At 39.5% G+C, this 24,230-nt stretch overlaps 1 protein-coding gene and 1 pseudogene across 2 annotated transcripts in view; one reads left to right on the top strand and one right to left on the bottom strand.

The window, feature by feature from the left end:
* CCDC148 (coiled-coil domain containing 148) overlaps positions 1 to 24,230 on the bottom strand; it is a 297,456-nt gene that overhangs the window by 250,870 nt on the left and 22,356 nt on the right. The window lies entirely within an intron of this gene.
* LOC115830918 lies at positions 1,517 to 14,214 on the top strand (annotated as a pseudogene).

Here is a 24,230-nt window from a genome sequence, read left to right as displayed (position 1 = left end):
GGTATCTCCCAAGTTCATTTCTGCCTCCAAGTCTGTTGCATTTGTTTGGGAAGTAGTTCCCAAAGGCTACCTCCTTCTCATAGTTCAGGTCTTGTTTCAAAAGTCACATCTACCAGAAGATCTTATGTGACAATCCTGTCCAAGATAACATCCCCAATCCCCAACTGTTTTTCTCAGAACACTCTCTTATATCATCTTACAAACAATTATCACTATTTTTTTTTTTGGTTGCTTGTCTGTCTTTCCTCACTAGAATAGAAGCTCTGTGGAGCAAACATATTTTCTGTCTTGTTTATCATATATCTCTTAGAATAAAGCCTGGCATATAGGAAGCACACAATAAACGTGTTTTAATGAACAAATGAGTGAATCAATGACTGAATCAATATGTGCATGCTAACAGAAAACAAAATTGTAATTTTTAGAACAGTGAAAGTATAAAAATCACCCCCCATTCCATTTTTTAGGGTTATATAGAAGCAGAAACTTGGCTTTGCATGCCGTATTTCATAATCAGAGAAGATAATAACCCAAATGTGTGCCAGGAGTAGCATTAGGTTTAGCTTTGGACTGGGTTTTTTCCTGTGGGACATCAATAGAATTGTATGATGATCAATACTAAGACCATGTTCTAACTAACTGAGCTCACAGGCATAAACTACTCAGCTTTTAATATTTGGAAACAAGCAAGCATCAAAATAATTCTATTGACTTCCAAAGAACTAAAACTCACAATGCCTAATTTTAAAAAGTCATCAAATAGCTCTATGAAAATTTAATTACTATGGAAAGGTTATATTAAGAATGAGTCACAGAAGTTTTAAAAAACCTTTTTTACACGTTAATTTTGTGATTGAGTTTTATGTCACAAAGACCAAGAAACAGCCAAATGTGAAGTCAACTCTCAATTTTCCACGACAAAACCAGGAATTAGCTCATGAAGAAGTAGTAGGAAGGGTATATGTTGGTTTTGGTGCTTCAGAGATCCTGGCCTTGCCACTTACTAACTATGGCTTTGAACAATTTGCTTAATTTATCTGGGTCTCAATTTTTTAATTTGTAAAATAGGATTAGTAATGTTTGCATGCTTGTTTTGGAGACTAGTAATACTCTAAAGCACTAAACATAGAGCTAGGAACATATGAGATAATATAAGGTAGCTAAGCCAAACAATAAAAATACATTGAGTACTTAAGTCTATGGTAATCAGGAGTATGTGTGAGAAAGGGGATAGATGTCAGAACTACCTCTACAAGCCCATTTCCCTCATTAGAAACTGGATAACCATCCCCTCCTTTGTGAAAATATACAATCTATGCAGTTGAAAGCTGAAATATTTTGAAAGTAGGCCTTTCCCCACCCCTAGAAAGAAAAATTTCCCCACCCCTAGAAAGAAAAACTGGAACCAGGAGGTAAATCTTTTAACCATATTAAGTACAGAAATACTTGATCTGACATCACTACCGCAGCAACCCAGACTGCATGCCAGTACCTCTCTGCTGACAACTCCTCCACTATGGAGGACATGAACAAACACAGCTATAGAATTCACAGAGGGACCCAAGATGAATACAAGCAAGAATGAGGAAGATGATAGTAAAATGTGTATTAGAGGTTTGAGCTGGGATAAAAGCAAAAAAGATGTGATTGAATACTTGTCTCAATTTGGGGAAGTTGTAGACTGCACAATTAACACACATCCAATCACTGGGAGATAAAGGGATTTGGATTTGTGCTTTTCAGAGATGCTGCTAGTGTTGATAATGCTTTGGAAATGAAAGAACACAAACTGGATGGCAAATTGATAGACCCCAAGAGGACCAAAGCTTTAAAAGGGAAAGAATCTCCATGCTGGGAGAACCACTACTCTCTTCAAAGCTGTCAGACCAGGGACATTTAAGTCTGCAGAAGTTTCTGCTGCCTTTTGTTCAGCTCCGCCCTGCCCCCAGAGGTGGAGTCTATAGAGGTAGGCGGGCCTTCTTGAGCTGTGGTGGGCTCCACCCAGTTCAAGCTTCCCTGCTGCTTTATTTACCTATTCAAGCCTCGGCTGGCGGGCACACCTCCCCCAGCCTCCCTGCTGCCTTGCAGTTCCATCTCAGACTGTTGTGCTAGCAATGAACAAGGCTCCCTGGGCCTGGGACCCTCCAAGCCAGGCATGGGATATAATCTCCTGGTGTGCCGTTTGCTAAGACCGTTGGAAAAGTGCAGTATTAGGGTGGGAGTGACCCAATTTTCCAGGTGTCGTCTGTCACAGCTTCCCTTGGCTAGGAAAGGGAATTCCCTGACCCCTTGCACTTCCCGGGTGAGGTGATGCCTCGCCCTGCGTCGGCTCTGGCTCAGTGGGCTGCAAAAACTGTCCTGTACCCACTGTCCAAAAAGCCCCAGTAGGGGCCAACTGACACCTCACACGGCCGGATGACGCTCTTAGATGAAGCTTCCAGAGGAAGGATCAGGCAGGAGCATTTCCTGTTCTGCAATATTCACTGTTTTGCAGCCTCCGGTGGTGATACCCAGGCAAACAGGGTCTGGAGTGGACCTCCAGCAAACTTCAATAGACCTGCAGCTGAGGGTCCTGACTGTTAGAAGGAAAACTAACAAACAAAAAGGACATCCACACCAAAACCCCATCTGTATGTCACCATCATCAAAGACAAAAGGTAGATAAAACCACAAAGATGGGGAGAAACCAGAGCAGAAAAGCTGAAAATTCAAAAAATCAGAGTGCCTCTTCTCCTCCAAAGGAACGCAGCTCCTCACCAGCAATGAAACAAAGCTGGAAGGAGAATGACTTTGACGAGTAGAGAGAAGAAGGCTTCAGACCATCAAACTTCTCCGAGCTAAAGGAGGATGTTTGAGCCCATTGCAAAGAAGCGAAAAACCTAGAAAAAAGATTAGATGAATGGCTAACTAGAATAACCAGTGTAGAGAAGTCCTTAAATGACCAGATGTAGCTGAAAACCATGATATGAGAACACATGACACATGCATAAGATTCAGTAGCTGATTCCATCACCGGGAAGAAAGGGTTTCAGTGATTGAAGATCAAATGAATGAAATGAAGTGAGAAGAGAAGTTTGCCAAAAAAAGAGTAAAAAGAAATGAACAAAGCCTAAAAGAAACATGGGACTATGTGAAAACACCAAATCTACATCTGACTGGTGTACCTGAAAGTGACAGGGAGAATGGAACCAAGTTGGAAAACACGCTGCAGGATATTATCCAGGAGAACTTCCCCAACCTAGCAAGGCAGGCCAACATTCAAATTCAGGAAATACAGAAAATGCCACAAAGATACTCCTCGAGAAGAGGAACTCCAGGACACATAATCATCAGATTCACCAAGGTGGAAATGTTAAGGGCAGCCAGGGAGAAAGGGTGGGTTACTCACAAAGGGAAGCCCATTAGACTAACAGCAGATCTCTCGGCAGAAACTCTACAAGCCAGAAGTGAGTGGGGGTAAATATTCAACATTCTTAAGGAAAAGAATCTTTAGCCCAGAATTTCATATCCACCCAAACTAAGCTTCATAAGTGAAGGAGAAATAAAATCCTTCACAGACAAGCAAATGCTGAGAGATTTTGTCACCACCAGGCCTGCCTTACAAGAGCTCCCAAAGGAAGCACTAAACATGGAAAGAAACAACCAGTACCAGCCACTGTAGAAACATGCCAAATTATAAAGACCATTGATGCTAGGAAGAAACTGCATCAACTAAAGAGCAAAACAACCACCTAACATCATAATGACAGGATCAAATTCACACAAACAATATTAACCTTAAATGTAAAGGGGCTAAATGCTTCAATTAAAATACACAGACTGGTAAATTGGATAAAGAGTCAAGACCCATCAGTGTGCTGTATTCAGGAGACCCATCTCACGTGCAGAGACACACAAAGGCTCAAATTAAAGGGATGGAGGAAGATCTACAAAGCAAATAGAAAATAAAAAAAAGCAGGTGTGGCAATCCTGGCCTCTGATAAAACAGACTTTAAACCAACAAATATCAGAAGAGACAAAGAAGGCCATTACATAATGGTAAAGGGATCAATTCAACAAGAAGAGCTAACTACACTAAATATATATGCACTCAGTACAGGAGCACCCAGATTCATAAGGCAAGTTCTTAGAGACCTACAAAGAGACTTAGACTCTCACACAATAATAATGGGAGACTTTAACACCCCAGTGTCAACATTAGACATATCAACGAGACAGAAAGTTAACAAGGATATACAGGAATAGAGCTCAGCTCTGCACCAAGCAGACATAATAGACATCTACAGAACTCTCCACCCCAAATCAACAGAATATACATTCTTTTCAGCACCACATAGCACTTATTCCAAAGTTGACCACATGGTTGGAAGTAAAGCACTCCTCAGCAAATGTAAAAGAACAGAAATTATAACAAACGGTCTCTCAGACTACAGTGCAATCAAACTAGAACTCAGGATTAAGAAACTCACTCACGGGGGTAGAGCCAAGATGGCCAAATAGGAACAGCTCCGGTCTACAGCTCCCAGCTTGAGCGACACAGAAGACGAGTGATTTCTACATTTCTGTTTCAGGTACCGGTTTCATCTCACTAGGGAGTGCCAAACAGTGGGTGCAGGACAGTCGGTGAAGCGCACTGTGCGCGAGCCGAAGCAGGGCGAGGCATTGCCTCACTCCGGAAGTGCAAGGGGTCAGGGAGTTCCCTTTCCTAGTCAAAGAAAGGGGTAACAGACAGCACCTGGAAAATCGGGTCAGTCCCACCCTAATACTGCGCTTTTCCAACGGGCCTGGAAAACAGCACACTAAGAGATTGTGTCCCGCACCTGGCTCAGAGGGTCCTATGCCCACGGAGTCTCACTGATTGCTAGCACAGCAGTCTGAGATCAAACTGCAAGGTGGCAGCGAGGCTGGGGGAGGGGCGCCCGCCATTGCCCAGGCTTGCTTAGGTAAACAAAGCAGCCAGGAAGCTCAAACTGGGTGGAGCCCACCACAGCTCAAGGAGGCTTGCCTGCCTCTGTAGGCTCCACCTCTGGGGGCAGGGCACAGACAAACAAAAATTCAGCAGGAACCTCTGCAGACTTACATGTCCCTATCTGACTGACAGCTTTGAAGAGAGTAGTGGTTCTCCCAGCATGCAGCTGGAGATCTGAGAACAGACAGACTGCCTCCTAAAGTGGGTCCCTGACCCCCAAGCAGCCTAACTGGGAGGCACCCCCCAGTAGGGACAGACTGACACCTCACTCGGCCGGGTACTCCTCTGAGACAAAACTTCCAGAGGAACTATCAGACAGCTGCATTTGTGGTCTCCTGAAAATCTGCTGTTCTGCAGCCACCGCTGCTGACACCCAGCCAAACAGGGTCTGGAGTGGACCTCTAGTAAACACCAACAGACCTGCAGCTGAGGGTCCTGTCTGGTAGAAGGAAAACTAACAAACAGAAAGGACATCCACACCAAAAACCCATCTGTACATCACCATCATCAAAGACCAAAAGTAGATAAAACCACAAAGATGGGGAAAAAACAGAGCAGAAAAGCTGGAAATTCTAAAAAGCAGAGCACCTCTCCTCCTCCAAAGGAACGCAGTTCCTCACTAGCAATGGAACAAAGCTGGACGGAGGATGACTTTGACGAGTTGAGAGAAGAAGGCTTCAGACGATCAAACTCTCCGAGCTACGGGAGGAAATTCAAAACAATAGCAAAGAAGTTAAAAACTTTGAAAAAAAAATAGACAAATGGACAACTAGAATAACCAATGGAGAGAAGGGCTTAAAGGAGCTCATGGAGCTGAAAGCCAAGTATCGAGAACTACGCGAAGATTGCAGAAGCCTTGGTAGCCGATGCGATCAACTGGAAGAAAGGGTATCGCTGATGGAAGATGAAATGAATGAAATGAAGCAAGAAGGGAAGTTTAGAGAAAAAAGAATAAAAAGAAATGAACAAAGCCTCCAAGAAATTTGGGACTATGTGAAAAGACCAAACCTACGTCTGATTGGTGTACTGAAAATGACGGGGTGAATGGAACCAAGTTGGAAAACACTCTGCAAGATATCATCCAGGAGAACTTCCCCAATTTAGCAAGGCAGGCCAACATTCAGATTCAGGAAATACAGAGAACGCCACAAAGATACTCCTCGAGAAGAGCAACTCCAAGACACACAATTGTCAGATTCACCAAAGTTGAAATGAAGGAAAAAATGTTAAGGGCAGCCAGAGAGAAAGGTCAGGTTACCCACAAAGGGAAGCCCATCAGACTAACAGCTGATCTTTCAGCAGAAACTCTACAAGCCAGAAGAGAGTGGGGGCCGATATTCAACATTCTTAAAGAAAAGAATTTTCAACCCAGAATTTCATATCCAGCCAAACTAAGCTTCATAAGTGAAGGAGAAATAAAATACTTTACAGACAAGCAAATGCTGAGTCATTTTGTCATCACCAGGCCTGCCCTAAAAGAGCTCCTGAAGGAAGCACTAAACATGGAAAGGAACAACCGGTACAAACCCCTGCAAAAACATGCCAAATCATAAAGACCATCAAAGCTAGGAAGAAACTGCATCAACTAACGAGCAAAATAACCAACTAACATCATAATGACAGGATCAGATTCACACATAACAATATTAACTTTAAATGCAAATGGGCTAAATGCTCCAATTAAAAGACACAGACTGGCAAACTGGATAAGGAGTCAGGACCCATCAGTGTGCTGTATTCAGGAAACCCATCTCACATGCAGAGACACACATAGACTCAAAATAAAGGGATGGAGGAAGATCTATCAAGCAAATGGAAAACAAAAAAAGGCAGGGGTTGCAATCCTAGTCTCTGATAAAATAGACTTTAAACCAACAAAGATCAAAAGAGACAAAGAAGGCCATTACATAATGGTAAAGGGATCAATTCAACAAGAAGAGCTAACTATCCTAAATATATATGCACCCAACACAGGAGCACCCAGATTCATAAAGCAAGTCCTGAGTGACCTACAAAGGGACTTAAACTCCCACACAATAATAATGGGAGATTTTAACACCCCACTGTCAACATTAGACAGATCAACGAGACAGAAAGTTAACAAGGATATCCAGGAATTGAACTCAGCTCTGCACAAAGTGGACCTAATAGACATCTACAGAACTCTCCACCCCAAATCAACAGAATATACATTTTTTTCAGCACCACACCACACCTATTCCAAAATTGACCATGTAGGTGGAAGTAAAGCACTCCTCAGCAAATGTAAAAGAACAGGAATTATAACAAACTGTCTCTCAGACCACAGTGCAATCAAACTAGAACTCAGGATTAAGAAACTCACTCAAAACCGCTCAACTACATGGAAACTGAACAACCTGCTCCTGAATGACTATTGGGTACATAATGAAATGAAGGCAGAAATAAAGATGTTCTTTGAAACCAACGAGAACAAAGCCACAACATACCAGAATCTCTGGGACACATTCAAAGCAGTGTGTACAGGGAAATTTATAGCACTAAATGCCCACAAGAGAAAGCAGGAAAGATCCAAAATTGACACCATAACATCACAATCAAAAGAACTAGAAAAGCAAGAGGAAATACATTCAAAAGCTAGCAGAAAGCTAGAAATAACTAAAATCAGAGCAGAACTGAAGGAAATGGAGACACAAAAAACCCTTCAAAAAATTAATGAATCCAGTAGCCGGTTTTTTGAAAAGATCAACAAAATTGATAGACCGCTAGCAAGACTAATAAAGAAGAAAAGAGAGAAGAATCAAATAGATTCAATAAAAAATGAAAAAGGGGCTATCACCACTGATCCCACAGAAATACAATCTACCATCAGAGAATACTACAAACACCTCTACGCAAATAAACTAGAAAATCTAGAAGAAATGGACAAATTCCTCAACACATACACCCTCCCAAGACTAAACCAGGAAGAAGTTGAATCTCTGAATAGACCAATAACAGGTTCTGAAATTGTGGCAATAATCAATAGCTTACCAACCAAAAAGAGTCCAGGACCTGATGGATTCACAGCCAAATTCTACCAGAGGTACAAGGAGGAACTGGTACCATTCCTTCTGAAACTATTCCAATCGATAGAAAAAGAGGGAATCCTCCCTAACACATTTTATTAAGCCAGCATCATCCTGATACCAAAGCCTGGCAGAGACATAACCAAAAAAGAGAATTTCAGACCAATATCCTTGATGAACATTGATGCAAAAATCCTCAATAAAATACTGGCAAACCGAATCAAGCAGCACATCAAAAAGCTTATCCACCATGATCAAGTGGGCTTCATCCCTGGGATGCAAGGCTGGTTCAACATACACAAATCAATAAATGTAATCCAGCATATAAACAGAACCAAAGACAAAAACCACATGATTATCTCAATAGATGCAGAAAAGACCTTTGACAAAATTCAACAGCCCTTCATGCTAAAAACTCTCAATAAATTAGGTATTGATGGGATGTATCTCAAAATAATAAGAACTATCTATGACAACCCCACAGCCAATATCATACTGAATGGGCAAAAACTGGAAGCATTCCCTTTGAAAACTGGCACAAGACAGGGATGCACTCTCTCACCACTCCTATTCAACATAGTGCTGGAAGTTCTGGCCAGAGCAATCAGGAAGGAGAAGGAAATAAAGGGTATTCAATTAGGAAAAGAGGAAGTCAAATTGTCCCTGTTTGCAGATGACATGATTGTATAACTAGAAAACGCCATCGTCTCAGCCCAAAATCTCCTTAAGCTGATTAGCAACTTCAGCAAAGTCTCAGGATACAAAATCAATGTACAAAAATCACAAGCATTCTTGTACACCAATCACAGACAGAGAGCCAAATCCTGAGTGAACTCCCATTCACAATTGCTTCAAAGAGAATAAAATACCTAGGAGTCCAACTTACAAGGGATGTGAAGGACCTCTTCAAGGAGAACTACAAACCACTGCTCAATGAAATAAAAGAGGATACAAACAAATGGAAGAACATTCCATGCTCATGGGTTGGAAGAATCAATATCGTGAAAATGGCCATACTGCCCAAGGTAATTTATAGACTCAATGTCATCCCAATCAAGCCACCAATGACTTTCTTCACAGAATTGGAAAAAGCTACTTTAAAGTTCATATGGAACCAAAAAAGAGCCCACATTGCCAAGTCAATCCTAAGCCAAAAGAACAAAGCTGGAGGCATCACGCTACCTGACTTCAAACTATACTACAAGGCTACAGTAACCAAAACAGCATGGTACTGGTACCACAACAGAGACATAGATCAATGGAACAGAACAGAGCCCTCAGAAATGATGCCACATATCTACAACTATCTGATCTTTGACAAACCTGACAAAAACAAGCAATGGGGAAAGGATTTCCTATTTAATAAATGGGGCTGGGAGAACTGGCTAGCCATATGTAGAAAGCTGAAACTGGATCCCTTCCTTAAACCTTATACAAAAATTAATTCAAGATGAATTAAAGACTTAAATGTTAGACCTAAAACCATTAAAATCCTACAAGAAAACCTAGGCAATACCATTCAGGACATAGGCGTGGGCAAGGACTTCATGTCTAAAACACCAAAAGCAATGGCAACAAAAGCCAAAATTGACAAATGGGATCTAATTAAAGAGCTTCTGCACAGTAACAGAAACTACCATCAGAGTGAACAGGCAACCTACAGAATGGGAGAAAATTTTTGCAACCTACTCATCTGACAAAGGGCTAATATCCAGAATCTACAATGAACTCAAACAAATTTACAAGAAGAAAACAAACAACCCCATCGAAAAGTGGGTGAAGGACATGAACAGACACTTCTCAAAAGAAGACATTTATGCAGCCAAAAAACACATGAAAAAATGCTCATCATCACTGGCCATCAGAGAAATGCAAATCAAACCACAGTGAGATACCATCTCACACCAGTTAGAATGGCCATCATTAAAAAAACAGGAAACAACAGGTGCTGGAGAGGATGTGGAGAAATAGGAACACTTTTACACTGTTGGTGGGACTGTAAACTAGTTCAACCATTGTGGAAGTCAGTGTGGCGATTCCTCAGGGATCTAGAACTAGAAACACCATTTGACCCAGCCATCCCATTACTGGGTACATACCCAAAGGACTATAAATCATGCTGCTATAAAGACACATGCACACGTATGTTTATTGCAGCACTATTCACAATAGCAAAGAGTTGGAGCCAACCCAAATGTCCAACAACGATAGACTTGATTAAGAAAATGTGGCACATATACACCATGGAATACTATGCAGCCATAAAAAATGATGAGTTCATGTCCTTTGTAGGGACATGGATGAAACTGGAAAACATCATTCTCAGTAAACTATCGCAAGGACAGAAAACCAAACACCGCATGTTCTCACTCATAGGTGGGAATTGAAGAATGAGAACTCATGGACACAGGAAGAGGAACATCACACTCTGGGGACTGCTGTGGGGTGGGAGGAGTGGGGAGGGACGGCATTAGGAGATATACCTAATGCTAAATGACGAGTTAATGGGTGCAGCACACCAACATGGCACATGGATACATATGTAACAAACCTGCACATTGTGCACATGTACCCTAAAACCTAAAGTATAATAATAAAAAACAAAACAAAACAAAAAACAACAACAACAACAATAAAAGAAACTCACTCAAAACCGCTCAACGACTTGGAAACTGAACAACCTACTCCTGAATGACTAGTGGGTACATAACGAAATGAAGCCAGAAATAAAGATGTTTTTTGAAACCAATGAGAACAAAGACACAACATAACAGAATCTCTGGGACACATTTAAAGCAGGGTGTAGAGGGAAATTTATAGCACTAAATGCCCACAAGAGAAAGCATGAAAGATTTAAAATGGACACCCTAACATCACAATTAAAAGAACTAAAGAAGCCAGAGCAAACACATTCAAAAGCTAGCAGAAGGCAAGAAATAACTAAGATCAGAGAAGAACTGAAGGAGCTAGAGACACAAAAAACCCTTCAAAAAATCAATGAATCCAGGAGCTGGTTTTTTGAAAACATCAACAAAATTGACAGACCGCTAGCAAGACTAATAAAGAAGAAAAGAGAGAACAATCAAACAGATGCAATAAAAAATGATAAAGGGGTTATCACCACCGATCCCACAGAAATACAAACTACCATCAGAGAATACTATAAACACCTCTATGCAAATAAACTAGAAAATCTAGAAGAAATGGATAAATTCCTGGACACATATACCCTCCCAATACTAAACCAGGAAGAAGTTGAATCCTTGAATAGACCAATAACAGGCTCTGAAATTGAGGCAATAATTAATAGCTTACCAACCAAAAAAAGTCCAGGACCAGATGGATTCACAGCCAAATTCTAGCTGAGGTACAAGGAGGAGCTGGTACCATTCCTTCTGAAACTCTTCCAAGAAATAGAGAAAGAGGGAATACTCCCTAACTCATTTATGAGGCCAGCATCATCCTGATACCAAAGCCTGGCAGAGCCACAACAAAAAAAGAGAATTTTAGACCAATAAACCGTTCCTTTATTGAGGAAAAATCCTCAACAAAGTACTAGCAAACCAAATCCAGCAGCATATCAAAAAGCTTATCCACTGTGATCAAGTGGGCTTCATCCCTGGGATGCAAGGCTGGTTCAACATATGCAAATCAATAAATGTAATCCATCATATAAACAGAACCAAAGACAAATCCAATCGATTATCTCAACAGATGCAGAAAAGGCCTTTGACAAAATTCAACAACCCTTCATGCTAAAAAATCTCAATAAATTAGGTATTGATGGGATGTATCTCAAAATAATAAGAGATATCTATGACAAACCCACAGCCAATATCATACTGAATGGGCAAAAACTGGAAGCATTCCCTTTGAAAATTGGCACAAGACAGGGATGCCCTCTCTCACCACTCCTATTCAACACAGTGTTGGAAGTTCTGGCCAGAGCTATCGGGCAGGAGAAAGAAATAAAGGGTATTCAATTAGGAAAAGAGGAAGTCAAATTGTCCCTGTTTGCAGATGACATGATTTTATATGTAGAAAACCGCAGCGTCTCAGCCCAAAATCTCTTTAAGCTGATAAGCAACTTCAGCAAAGTCTCAGGATACAAAATCAATGTACAAAAATCACAAGCATTCTTATACACCAATAACAGACAGAGAGCCAAATCATGAATGAACTCCCATTCACAATTGCTTCAAAGAGAATAAAATACCTAAGAATCCAACTTACAAGGGACGTGAAGGACCTCTTCAAGGAGAACTACAAACCACTGCTCAATGAAATAAAAGAGGACACAAACAAATGGAAGAACATTCTATGCTCATGGGTAGAAAGAATCAATATCGTGAAAGTGGCCAGACTGCCCAAGGTAATTTATAGATTCAATGCCATCCCCATCAAGTACCAATGACTTTCTTCACAGAATTGGAAAAAACTACTTTAAAGTTCATATGGAACCAAAAAAGACCCCGCATTGCCAAGACAATCCTAAGCCAAAAGAACAAAGCTGGAGGCATCATGCTACCTGACTTCAAACTATACTACAAGGCTACAATAACCAAAACAGCATGGTACTAGTACCAAAACAGAGATATAGACCAATGGAACAGAACAGAGCCCTCAGAAATAATACCGCACATCTAGAACCATCTGATCTTTGATAAACCTGACAAAAACAAGCAATGGGAAAAGGATCCTTATTTAATAAATGGTGCTGGGAAAACTGACTATCCATATGTAGAAAGCTGAAACTGGATCCCTTCCTTACACCTTGTACAAAAATTAATTCAAGATGGATTAAAGACTTAAATGCTAGACCTAAAACCATAAAAACCCTAGAAGAAAACCTAGGCAATACCATTCAGGACATAGGCATGGGCAAGGACTTCATGTCCAAAACACCAAAAGCAATGGCAACAAAAGCCAAAATTGACAAATGGGATCTAATTAAAACAAAGAGCTTCTGCACAGCAAAAGAAACTACCATCAGAGTGAACAGGCAACCTACAGAATGGGAGAAAATTTTTGCAATCTACTCATCTGACAAAGGGCTAATATCCAGAATCTACAAAGAACTTAAACAAATTTACAAGAAAAAATCAAACAACCCCATCAAAAAGTGGGTGAAGGATACGAACAGACACTTCTCAAAAGAAGGCATTTATGCAGCCAATGGACACATGAAAAAATGCTCATCATCACTGGCCATCAGAGAAATGCAAATCAAAACCACAATGAGATACCATCTCACACCAGTTAGAATGGCCATCATTAAAAAGTCAGGAAACAACAGGTGCTGGAGAGGATGTGGAGAAATACGAACACTTTTACACTGTTGGTGGGACTGTAAACTAGTTCAACCATTGTAGAAGACAGTGTGGCGATTCCTCAAGGATCTAGAACTAGAAATACCATTTGACCCAGCCATCTCATCACTGGGTATATACCCAAAGGATTATAAATCATGCTGCTATAAAGACACATGCACACTTATGTTTATTGTGGCACTATTCACAATAGCAAAGACTTGGAACCAACCCAAATGTCCATCAATGATAGACTGGATTAAGAAAATGTGGCACATATACACCACGGAATACTATGCAGCCATAAAAAATGATGAGTTCATGTCCTTTGTAGAGACATGGATGAAGCTGGAAACCATCATTCTCAGCAAACTATCGCAAGGACAGAAAACCAAACACGGCATTTTCTCACTCATAGGTGGGAATTGAACAATGAGAACACTTGGACCCAGGGTGGGGAACATCACACACTGGGGCCTGTCATGGGGTGGGGCAAGGGGGGAGGGATAGCATTAGGAGATATACCTAATGTAAATGACGAGTTAATGGGTGCAGCACAGCAACATGGCACATGTATACCTATGTAACAAACCTGCACGTTATGCACATGTACCCTAGAACTTAAAGTACAATAGGGAAAGAATCCCCCAAAAAGGGTTTTGTGCATGGATTGAGCCCAGAAACTTCTGAAAAACAAATTAAAGAATATTTTAGAGCCTTTGGAAAGTTTGAAAATATTGAAATTCCCATGGATACAAAAACAAAAGAAGATTTTGTTTTCTCACATATATAGATGAAGATCCAGTAAAGAAATTGTTAGACAGCAGATTATTATCAAATTGGTTCTGGGAAGTGTGAAATCATAGTTGCACAACCCAAAGAGATATAGAAGCTGCAACACCAAAACAAAAAGGAAGAACAGGTGCTGCAACCAGTGAATGAGGGGGCCCTAGGGGTTTGTGACCAAGGTCAAGGCATAACTGGAATCAATGATCTAGTGACTATGATCGCAGATATGGGAATTACAATAGTGCCTATGGTGGTGATCAAAACTGTAGTGGCTATGGCAGATATGATCATGCTGGGTATAGCTATAGGAACCATGACTATGCACAGGTGTATGCAGACTATAGTGGCCAAAAGAGCACTTATCGCAAGGCATCTCCAGGGGGTGGCAATCACTAAAACAATCTCCAGCCATACTAAAGGAGGACATTGGAGAAAACAGGAGGAGATGGTGTTAAAATAATCCATCTTGCAGGATGACATTGAAGATTGGTCTTTTGTTGATCTAAGACGATTATTTTGTAAAAAACTTTCTAGTGTACAAGACACAATTGTGTCTAACTGTATATAGCTGCCAATTCATGTTCTTTGTTTTTACTTTGCCCTTTGCTATCTATGTTATGACTCAATGTGGATTTGTGTTTATACACATTTTATTTGTATGATTTTATATTAAACCTCAAATAAATGCTTCCTTATGTGATTATTTTTCGGTGTCAGGTACCACATAGCTCCATAAAAATATAATTTTAAATAAGCGATAATTAAGGCACAGTTTGTTGTGTGGGGAGAATTGATCCATAGGGAGAAACAGTGGTCCTTTATAAATAGCCAGCCACAGTGTCACTCTGTTTCCCAATATGTAGATATATTCCATGCTCTTAAGGCTTCATCTCTCTGTTAACTGAAGTTTCCACCACATCTTTGGATGATGTTCTTTCCCCTCTGGATATCTGAAGACACTGTCCTGAGACAAAGTCACAGTGCTGTGATCACTGGAAGCTTTCTAGTAGACCATGTGTCCTCTGGATTGTAACATAATGATTGTTAGTAGCTCCTTTTGCTTTGTTCTTTTCTCTGGAAAGCCATTTTTGAATTGCTAATTACTTATTTGATTTTAGAGCTGATCAGTGGTCTGCTACAAAAAACTTTATATGCAATTATAATCATAACACCATGATGTTAATTCTCTTAGTAAAAATCCAAATAAATATAGAAAAGAACACTGTAAAACTGTGGTAGGAACTATAGTTTAAAGTATTGAAAGTAATTATAACACAAGGAATTTCACAGATAGGTATGAGATTATCCATTAAAGTTTGATCAAAAGTTAAATTAAAATTTGAAGTAGTGGCAGAATAACTGATTTAGTTATATTCTGTTAGTGTTACGTCACAGCCATCACAACACTGAACAAAATATTTTCTATTTGGGCATTCTGAGGAAGCTATATTACAGTTAACTGCAAATGCCGTGTGAGTTTAGAAAAAGTCATGATAGTAAATATCATTTTAATGTAGTTAGTGAATAAACTTGAATAGGTAAGCATTTGCATATGCAGATGTAGGAAGGAATAGTGGAAAAGGTAAGTCTTAGATATGTTAATGTTGATTCAAGTGTTCCTGACTCGTGTCATTACAGTAGATTTTCCTGGTTCATTGACAAGACATAATTTCATATCTAGGTTTTAGAGGACCTAGGTAAACACAAACTTTGAATTTGGCATTCAGTATAGTTAATTGGATTTAAGGATGTTTGTCTCCAGGTTAACAACTGGGATTGGCACACATGTCCACATGCACAGTAGTTAATCTTGTGCAACCAATTTAAGTTTTTTATGCTTATGAACCTGCCTTTTAAAAAAATTTGGTGCCTGTAACTTTATTTCTTCCAGTGATATTTGTACTTGTTGTGCTATAAAGTTACAATGCTCTTGTCCGTTTTTGCTTCTGTTTTTCTATTACACCTTACACCTAGGATAAGTACCAATGTTGGCTATTGCAAGGGATTCTGCTTATTCTTTCAACATGCAACTTTAGGGACTAGAAGGGAGTTCATTTTGTGTTGTCAGTAGGCACAGTGTCTAGGTAGTGAATCCCGTAAGTTCAAATGTATAATTAAGTGAAAAGTTGACCTTGAGATTGTCCTTTTCTCTGACCAAAAATGAATAAAGGCTTTTGAAATAAATAAAAATAATAAAGAAATAATAATTTGACCTCACGGTGAGAGTTTATCTAAAATTGTCTATACTATAATTTCAATAAAATATAAACCTCATTTTAAAAGGCCATAAATAGTCATTCAGAACAGATGAAATGATAATGCACATTAGGCAACAATTCATAAAGTGTTTAACAAATTTTCATTTATGACTTATTATGTTCATGATTCTATAAAAATAAATGGAAACCACTGAGTAATTCATTCACTTATCCATTCAAAAATATTTATGTAGGGCCTAGTGCTGAGGACATGGATCTTATTTTCACTGGGGGACAAAGTGGCAGTGACATAACCAGTTTTATACAATTATAAACAAAGTGTGTATTTAAAGGGAAAAAAAGGGCTTTCTTGAAGAGGTGGCAAAGCTGAAATCTATAGATATTATAAATAGGAGTTAACCTGGAGCAGAGTAGGATTTAAAGGTAGGAAAGGATATTTCAAACAGAATTGCATATGCTGAGATACTATGGCAAGAAGGAAAGAGGGGGCCAGGTATGGTGGCTCATACCTATGATCTCAACACTTTGGGGGGCTGAGGCAGGAGGATTGCTTGAGCTCAGGAGTTTGAGACCAGCCTGGGCAACATGGCGAGACCCCGTCTCTAAAAAAAAATACAAAAATTAGCTGGGTGTGGTAGCACATGGCTATAATCTCAGCTACCTGGGAGGCTTAGGTAGGAAGACAGCTTGAGCCGAAGAGGTCGAGGCTGCAGTGAGCCGTCATCACACCACTGCACTCTAGCCTGGGTGGCAGGGGGAGACTTTATTCAAAAAATAGAAGAAGGAAGTGGGGCATTTTCCAAAAACTGAAAGAAGCCAGTTGTTTGGGGAACACAGTCAAGATCATGCGGTAGAGAAGAAGCAGGAGAGGCAGACAATGGCCAACACACAGAGAGTCTTTTAGGCTTTATTTAGGATTAGAGTCTTTATCCCAAAATCAATAAGAATCTATGGAGGAGACTTAAGGAAGGGGCTGACATGCTCAGATCTGATCTTTGGAAGGTCACTTTAGCCTGGGGTATTGAGAGCAGATTTGGGTGGAGGATTAGACGAGATATACAGAGGCCACTTAGGAGACTGTTACAGTAGATCAGATGAAAGATGATATGTAGCTTAAACTAATTCAGTGGCAATGATGAGAAGTAAATGGGGTCAAAAGACTTAAGAGGTAAAACTACAGGACTTGCTGATGGAGGGAATATACAAGGAGGTAGGGTGAGGGATTGCTGCGGAATAAGGAAAAGGAAACTGTCCAAGATCTCTTCCTCATTTCTTAACAGCACAACTAGATGGGATGGAGGAATAATTCGCTGAAATATGAAACATTGGAAGAGGGCCAGATTTGGAGGCAGGTGTCAGGGAAGGTGAGAAGATAGCAATTTCATTAACTTGACTTTGAGTTGCCTTAGAGATGTCAAAGCAGGCAGGAGGGTTTAGAGCATGTAAGAAAGGGCTAGGCTAGAAACAGAAGTTTGAAACCACAATGAGATACCGTCTCACACCAGTTAGAATGGCCATCATTAAAAAGTCAGGAAACAACAGGTGCTGGAGAGGATGTGGAGAAATAGGAACACTTTTACACTGTTGGTGGGACTGTAAACTAGTTCAACCATTGTGGAAGACAATGTGGCAATTCCTCAAGGATCTAGAACTAGAAATACCATTTGACCCAGGCTTCCCATTACTCAGCATATACCCAAAGGATTATAAATCATTCTACTGTAAAGACACATGCACACGTATGTTTATTGTGGCACTATTCACAATAGCAAAGACTTGGAACCAACCCAAATGTCCATCAATGATAGACTGGATTAAGAAACATATACACCATGGAAAACTAGGCAGCCATAAAAAAGGATGAGTTCATGTCCTTTGTAGAGACATGGATGAAGCTGGAAACCATCATTCTGAGCAAACCATTGCAAGGACAGAAAACAAAACACCACATGTTCTCACTCATATGTGGGAATTGAACAATGAGAACACTTGGACACAGGGTGGGGAACATCACACACTGGGGCCTGTTGTGGGGTGGAGGGAGCGGGGAGGGATAGCATTAGGAGATACACCTAATGTAAATGATGAGTTAACGGGTGCAGCACACCAACAAGGCACATGAATACATATGTAACTAACCTGCACATTGTGAACATGTACCCTATAACTTAAAGTATAATAATAATAAAAAAAGAAGTTTGAAAGTCCTTGGTGATCTTTAAAATGTCATAGGTAAGATTTCCTAGAAAGAGAATGGATAGATAGATAGATAGATAGACAGACAGACAGACAGACAGACAGATAGGAGTACTTAGAACTAAGCCTTGAGAAATTCCAAGATATAATGCTAAGGTAAAGGATGATGAGCTAAAAAGGAATCTTAAAAGAAATGGCAAGAGAGAAAGGAGAAAAATCAGATTAGTATGATATTCTAGAAAGTAGTGGAAGAGAACCTTTCAAAAAAGAAGGAGCCAATAATATCCAATGCATAAGTGCATACATAAACAAAAATGTAAATTGTTAAAAGGTTTTTCTGAGGGATTAAGGTAGTAATAACAAAATTAAGAATACAAACCAGACATCTGCTTCTGGCTATAATGGTGTATCAAAGACCAGGCTTACCCTTCCACTGTAAATAACTAGAAAACTGGACAAAATATATAAAACCCATGTTTTCACAAATTACAGGCAAAACATGTCTGTGATCACTGAAGAAAATGAAACAAGTTGGGTGGGACTCATGATTGCCATGGCTTTCTGACTGGAGGTATACTTCAGGCCACACAACAGGGAGAGCATTCTCAGCATTAGTAGCCTTCGGTGATCAGACATCAGCAGTCAGGGAAGTGAAGGCATCTGGAAGTTGTGAGGCAGAGGTATAAAGAAGAGGGAGCTATACATAAAATCAGTTCATAAATCTGCATGTGGCTCTTCTTGAGTCCCTGCTGAATACTGAGAGGTGTGTGCAGAGAGGAAAGTAGTACAAATCCCAACAAAAATGGAACAGGAAGATAAAAGGCGAGCAGTTATTCGAGTTCACACAGGGATGAAGATGTTTGACCTCTTACTAGTTAAGGTGGAAAGTCTTTGTGAATCACCCCAATCATTCACAGTAGGGACCTCAAGAGCCTTAGGAGGAAAACTAAAATTTGTTAGAGTAAAGGCAACTCCACACACATTCTACCAAAGCTTAAAAACAAGCCTCAACCTGATCCATGAGTCAGCAGCCTGCCAAAAACAGGGCCAAAAACTAATTTTTTAAAAAAAGACAGAAAAATCAGGCATTCAACAGTATTAACATTTACAACATCCTGTATCCACTCAAAAAGCACTCAAAGCACCAGGAATCAGACAAAAAAGTTGATCAATGAACAAAATAAAAATCCGTAAATAGTGATGGGTACAAATATACAATTAAACAGAAGAAATAAGACCTGGTATTCTATAGATCAGTAGCGTGACTACAGTTAATATTAATTTATTGCAAATTTTGAAATAGCTTGGAGAGAATAATTCAAATGTTCATAACATAAAGATAAATATTTAAGGTGATGTATATTCCAACTACCCTGATTTGATTATATGAATGTATCAAAGTATAACATGTACCCTGAAAAATATGTATCTATTATGTATCAATTTTAAAAAGCACAAAAAATCCAGTAAATAGAACAGAGAAATGGCAAAAATGATAGAATTAGTATGAAAGAACTTGAAAATAGATCAAATATGTATTATAAGTATGCTCCAGGTCTTAAAAGAAAACATAAACATAATAAAAAATGAAAGAGACAAATAAAATTTCTAGAGCTGAAAAAATATGTAAAATGAAAATGACATTGGATGGAATTAATAGCAGATTAGATCTGCAGAAGAAAAAAATCAATGAACTTAAAGACACAACAATAGAAACTATCTAAAATGAAACACAGAGAGAAAAAAGACCAAAAAATTAGCAGAACCTCAATGATATATCAGATAATACCAAGAATACTAATATACATGTAAGTGGAATGCCAGAAGAAAGGAGAGGGAATGAAGAAAAAATATTTTAAAAAATAAAAGTCAAAATGTTTTCAAATCTGAAAAAAAAGATAAAATCACAGATTGAAGAATACCAATGAACCACAAACCAAGAATTACAAGCCTTAATAAAACCATTCAAAGGCATTTAATAATCAAATCGTTAAAAAAAACTGTCATAAAAAAATCTTAAAAACCTCTAGTGGTGGGATCAAGAAGGGAGACACTATATATAGAAAAACACAAAGAAGAATGACCACAGACTTCACAGATAAGAATGATCACTGTAAGAAACTATACAAGTCAAAAAAAATGATAGAACATCTGTAAAGTGCTGAAAAAAAGGTTTTTTTTTTTTTTAAAAAAAAACCTGTCAATTTATAATCCTACAGACTCCGTGAAAATACCTTTGAAGAATAAAGACAAAACAAAAAATTTTTCAGGAAAACAAAAGTGAAGAGATTTTTAGCTGCCCAACAAGGATTATTAAAGAAAGACCTGCACCCTAAGAATTATTAAAGAAAGACCTGCACCCTAAGAATTATTAAAGAAAGGCCAAGCACAGTGGCTCATGCCTATAATCCCAGCACTTTAGGTAGGTCAAGGCAGGCAGATCACTTGAGGTCAGGGGTTTGAAACCAGCCTGGCCAACATGATGAAACACTTTCTACTAAAAATACAAAAAACTAGCTGGGTGAGATGGTGTGTGCCTGTAATCTCAGCTATTTGTGTGGCTGAGGCACAAGAATAGCTTGAACCTGGGAGGTGGAGGTTGCAGTGAGTCAAGATTGTGTCACTACACTCCAGCCTGGGCAACAGAGCAAGAAAAAAAAAATGATAACAGATGGAAAAAATATGTAGCACTGTTTACTGCATACATACATGAAAAATAAATTATAACAATGGCAAAGTACAGAATAAGAAAAATGAAAATATCATGTGTTAAGGGTTTTATATAATGAATAAGCTGATAAAACATAATTTAAGATATACTGTAATGAGCTAACCTATAAATTCTAGAGGAACCACTACAAATTATAATTAATAATATCATAGTACAGATAAAGTAGAATAAAACATAATCAAAAGGGAGCAGAAAAAGGCAAAGAAAATTAAAAAAAGATGATGAAAATGAAAAAAAACAGCAAGATGGTAGGCTTACATCCAACCATAGTTATAAGTATATTAAAGGTAAATGACATAAATACTATAATTAAAAGGCAGAGATTGTCAAACATGATAAAAACAAGACAAACAATGTGGTATTTACAAAAAGCCCATTTTAAATACAAACAAAAGTATGGGTAAAAAAATACAAGAATGGCAAAAGATATACCATGAAAATACTAAATATACTATAAACAACTTTATGCCACAAAATTCAACAATGTAGATGAAATGTCCAAATTCCTAAAAGACACAAGTAACCAAAAATAACTCCAGAAGAACAGAAAATCTGAATTCCTTATATCTATTAACTCAATTGCATTATTAAAAACTTCCTCAAAGAGAAAATTCCAGATGTACACCATTTGACTGGTAAATTTTATCAATTTTCTGAGGAGTAAATAATATCAATCCCATACAAACTCTTTCAGAAATTAAAGGAGAAAAGAACACACCCCAAGTCTTTTTTTTTTTTTTTTTTTTTAATTTTTTTTTGAGACGGAGTCTTGCTCTGTCGCCCAGGCTGGAGTGCAGTGGCGCAATCTTGGCTCACTGCAAGCTCTGCCTCCCAGGTTCACACCATTCTCCTGCCTCAGCCTCTCCAAGTAGCTGTGACTACAGGCGCCTGCCACCACACCCGGCTAATTTTTTTTTTTTTTTTTGTATTTTTAGTAGAGACGGGGTTTCACCGTGGTCTTGATCTCCTGACCTCATGATTCACCCGCCTCGGCCTCCCAAAGTGCTGGGATTACAAGCTTGAGCCACCGCGCCCAGCAACCCCAAGTCTTTTTAAAATGTTGGTATTTGCCTGATACCAAAGCCAAAAAAATAAATTACAGGAAAAGAGACCAAGCGTAATGGCTCAAGCCTGTAATCCCAGCACTTTGGGAGGCCAAGGTGGGCAGATCACCTGAGGTTAGGAGTTCGACACCAGCCTGGCCAACATGGTGAACATGTGTATGATGTGATGCCTCACACGATACACAAAAATTAACATAGGTAAAATTATAGGTTGGTTGCAATGGCTCACACCTGTAATCCCAGCACTTTGGGAGGCCAAGGTGGGTGGATTGCTTCAGCTCAGGAGTTTGAGACCAGCATGAAAAACATGGCAAAACCTCATCTCTACAAAAAAAATACATATATGTACATATATATATATATGACTTGGGTGTCATGGCCCACACCTGTAGTGCCAGCTATTCAGGAGGCAGAGGCAGGAGGATGGTTCAGGCCTAGGAAGTCAAGGCCGCAGTGAGCTGAAATCAAACCACTGTACTGTGTTGCCTGGGCAACACAGTAAATCCTTGACATATATGTTATTTATATATATGTTATTTATATATGTTATTTATATATGTTATATATATGTTATATATGTGTTATATGTTATATATGTTCTATATGTTCTATATGTTCTATATGTTATATATGTTATACATATGTTATATATATGTTATATATATGTTTTATATATATATAAAACAAAAGCACAAATAAAAGAAAAAATACAGTGGACTTTATCAAAATTAAAACTTTTGTCATAAAGACACTGTTCAGAAACTCAAGTTGCAAACAAAATACTAAGAGAAAATATCTATGGTACATATATCTGACAAAGCACTTGTATCAAAATACGTTATGAATTTTTAAAATCTCAATAGTAAGACAAACCTAATTTTAGAAAGGGTAGGTCTGCGGAGGGAGGTTCCAAGATGGCCAAATAGGAACAGCTCCAGTCTACAGCTCCCAGAGTGAGCGACGCAGAATATGGGTGATTTCTCCATTTCCAACTGAGGTACCGGATTCATCTCACTGGGGCTTGTCGGACAGTGGGTGCAGCACACCAAGTGTGAGCTGAAGCATGGTGGGGCATCGCCTCACCCAGGAAGTGCAAGGGGTGGGAAAATTCTCTTTCCTAGCCAAGGGAAGCCGTGACAGATGGTACCTGGGAAATCAGGACACTCCCATCCTAATACTGCGCTTTTCCAATGGTCTTAGCAAACGGCACACCAGGAGATTATATCCTGTGCCTGGCTCAGAGGGTCCCACGCCCATGGAGCCTCACTCACTGCTAGCAGAGCAATCTGAGATCGAACCGCAAGACAGCAGTGAGGCTGGGGGAGGGGCATCCACCATTGCTGAGGCTTGAGTAGGTAAACAAAGCGGCTGGAAAGCTCCAACTGGGTGGAGCCCACCGCAGAACAAGGAGGCCTGCCTGCCTCTGTAGACTCCACCTCTGGGGGTACAGCATATCTGAACGAAAGGCAGCAGAAACTTCTACAGACTTAAACGTCCCTGCCTGACAGCTTTGAAGAGAGTAGTGGTTCTCCCAGCACGCAGCTTGAGATCTGAGAACAGACAGACTGTCTCCTCAAGTGGGTCCCTGACCCGAGTAGCCTAACTGGGAGGTACCTCCCAGTAGGGGCCATATGACACCTGATACAGCGGGTGCCCCTCTGAGATGAAGCTTCCAGAGGAAGGATCAGGCAGCAACATTTGACGTTCTGCAATATATGCTGTTCTGCAGCCTCCACTGGTGATACCCAGGCAAACAGGGTCCGGAGGGGACCTCCAGCAAACTCCAACAGACCTGCAGCTGAGGGTCCTGACTGTTAAGAAGGAAAACTAACAAACAGAAAGGACATCCACACCAAAACACCAACTGTATGTCACCATCATAAAAGAACAAAGGTAGATAAAACCA

The sequence above is a fragment of the Nomascus leucogenys genome, chromosome 17 (genome assembly GCF_006542625.1).
Source record: "Nomascus leucogenys isolate Asia chromosome 17, Asia_NLE_v1, whole genome shotgun sequence".
Lineage (NCBI taxonomy): Eukaryota > Metazoa > Chordata > Mammalia > Primates > Hylobatidae > Nomascus > Nomascus leucogenys.
The sequence above is the reverse complement of the archived record's forward strand: the minus strand, read 5'-3'. Positions and strand labels throughout refer to the sequence as shown.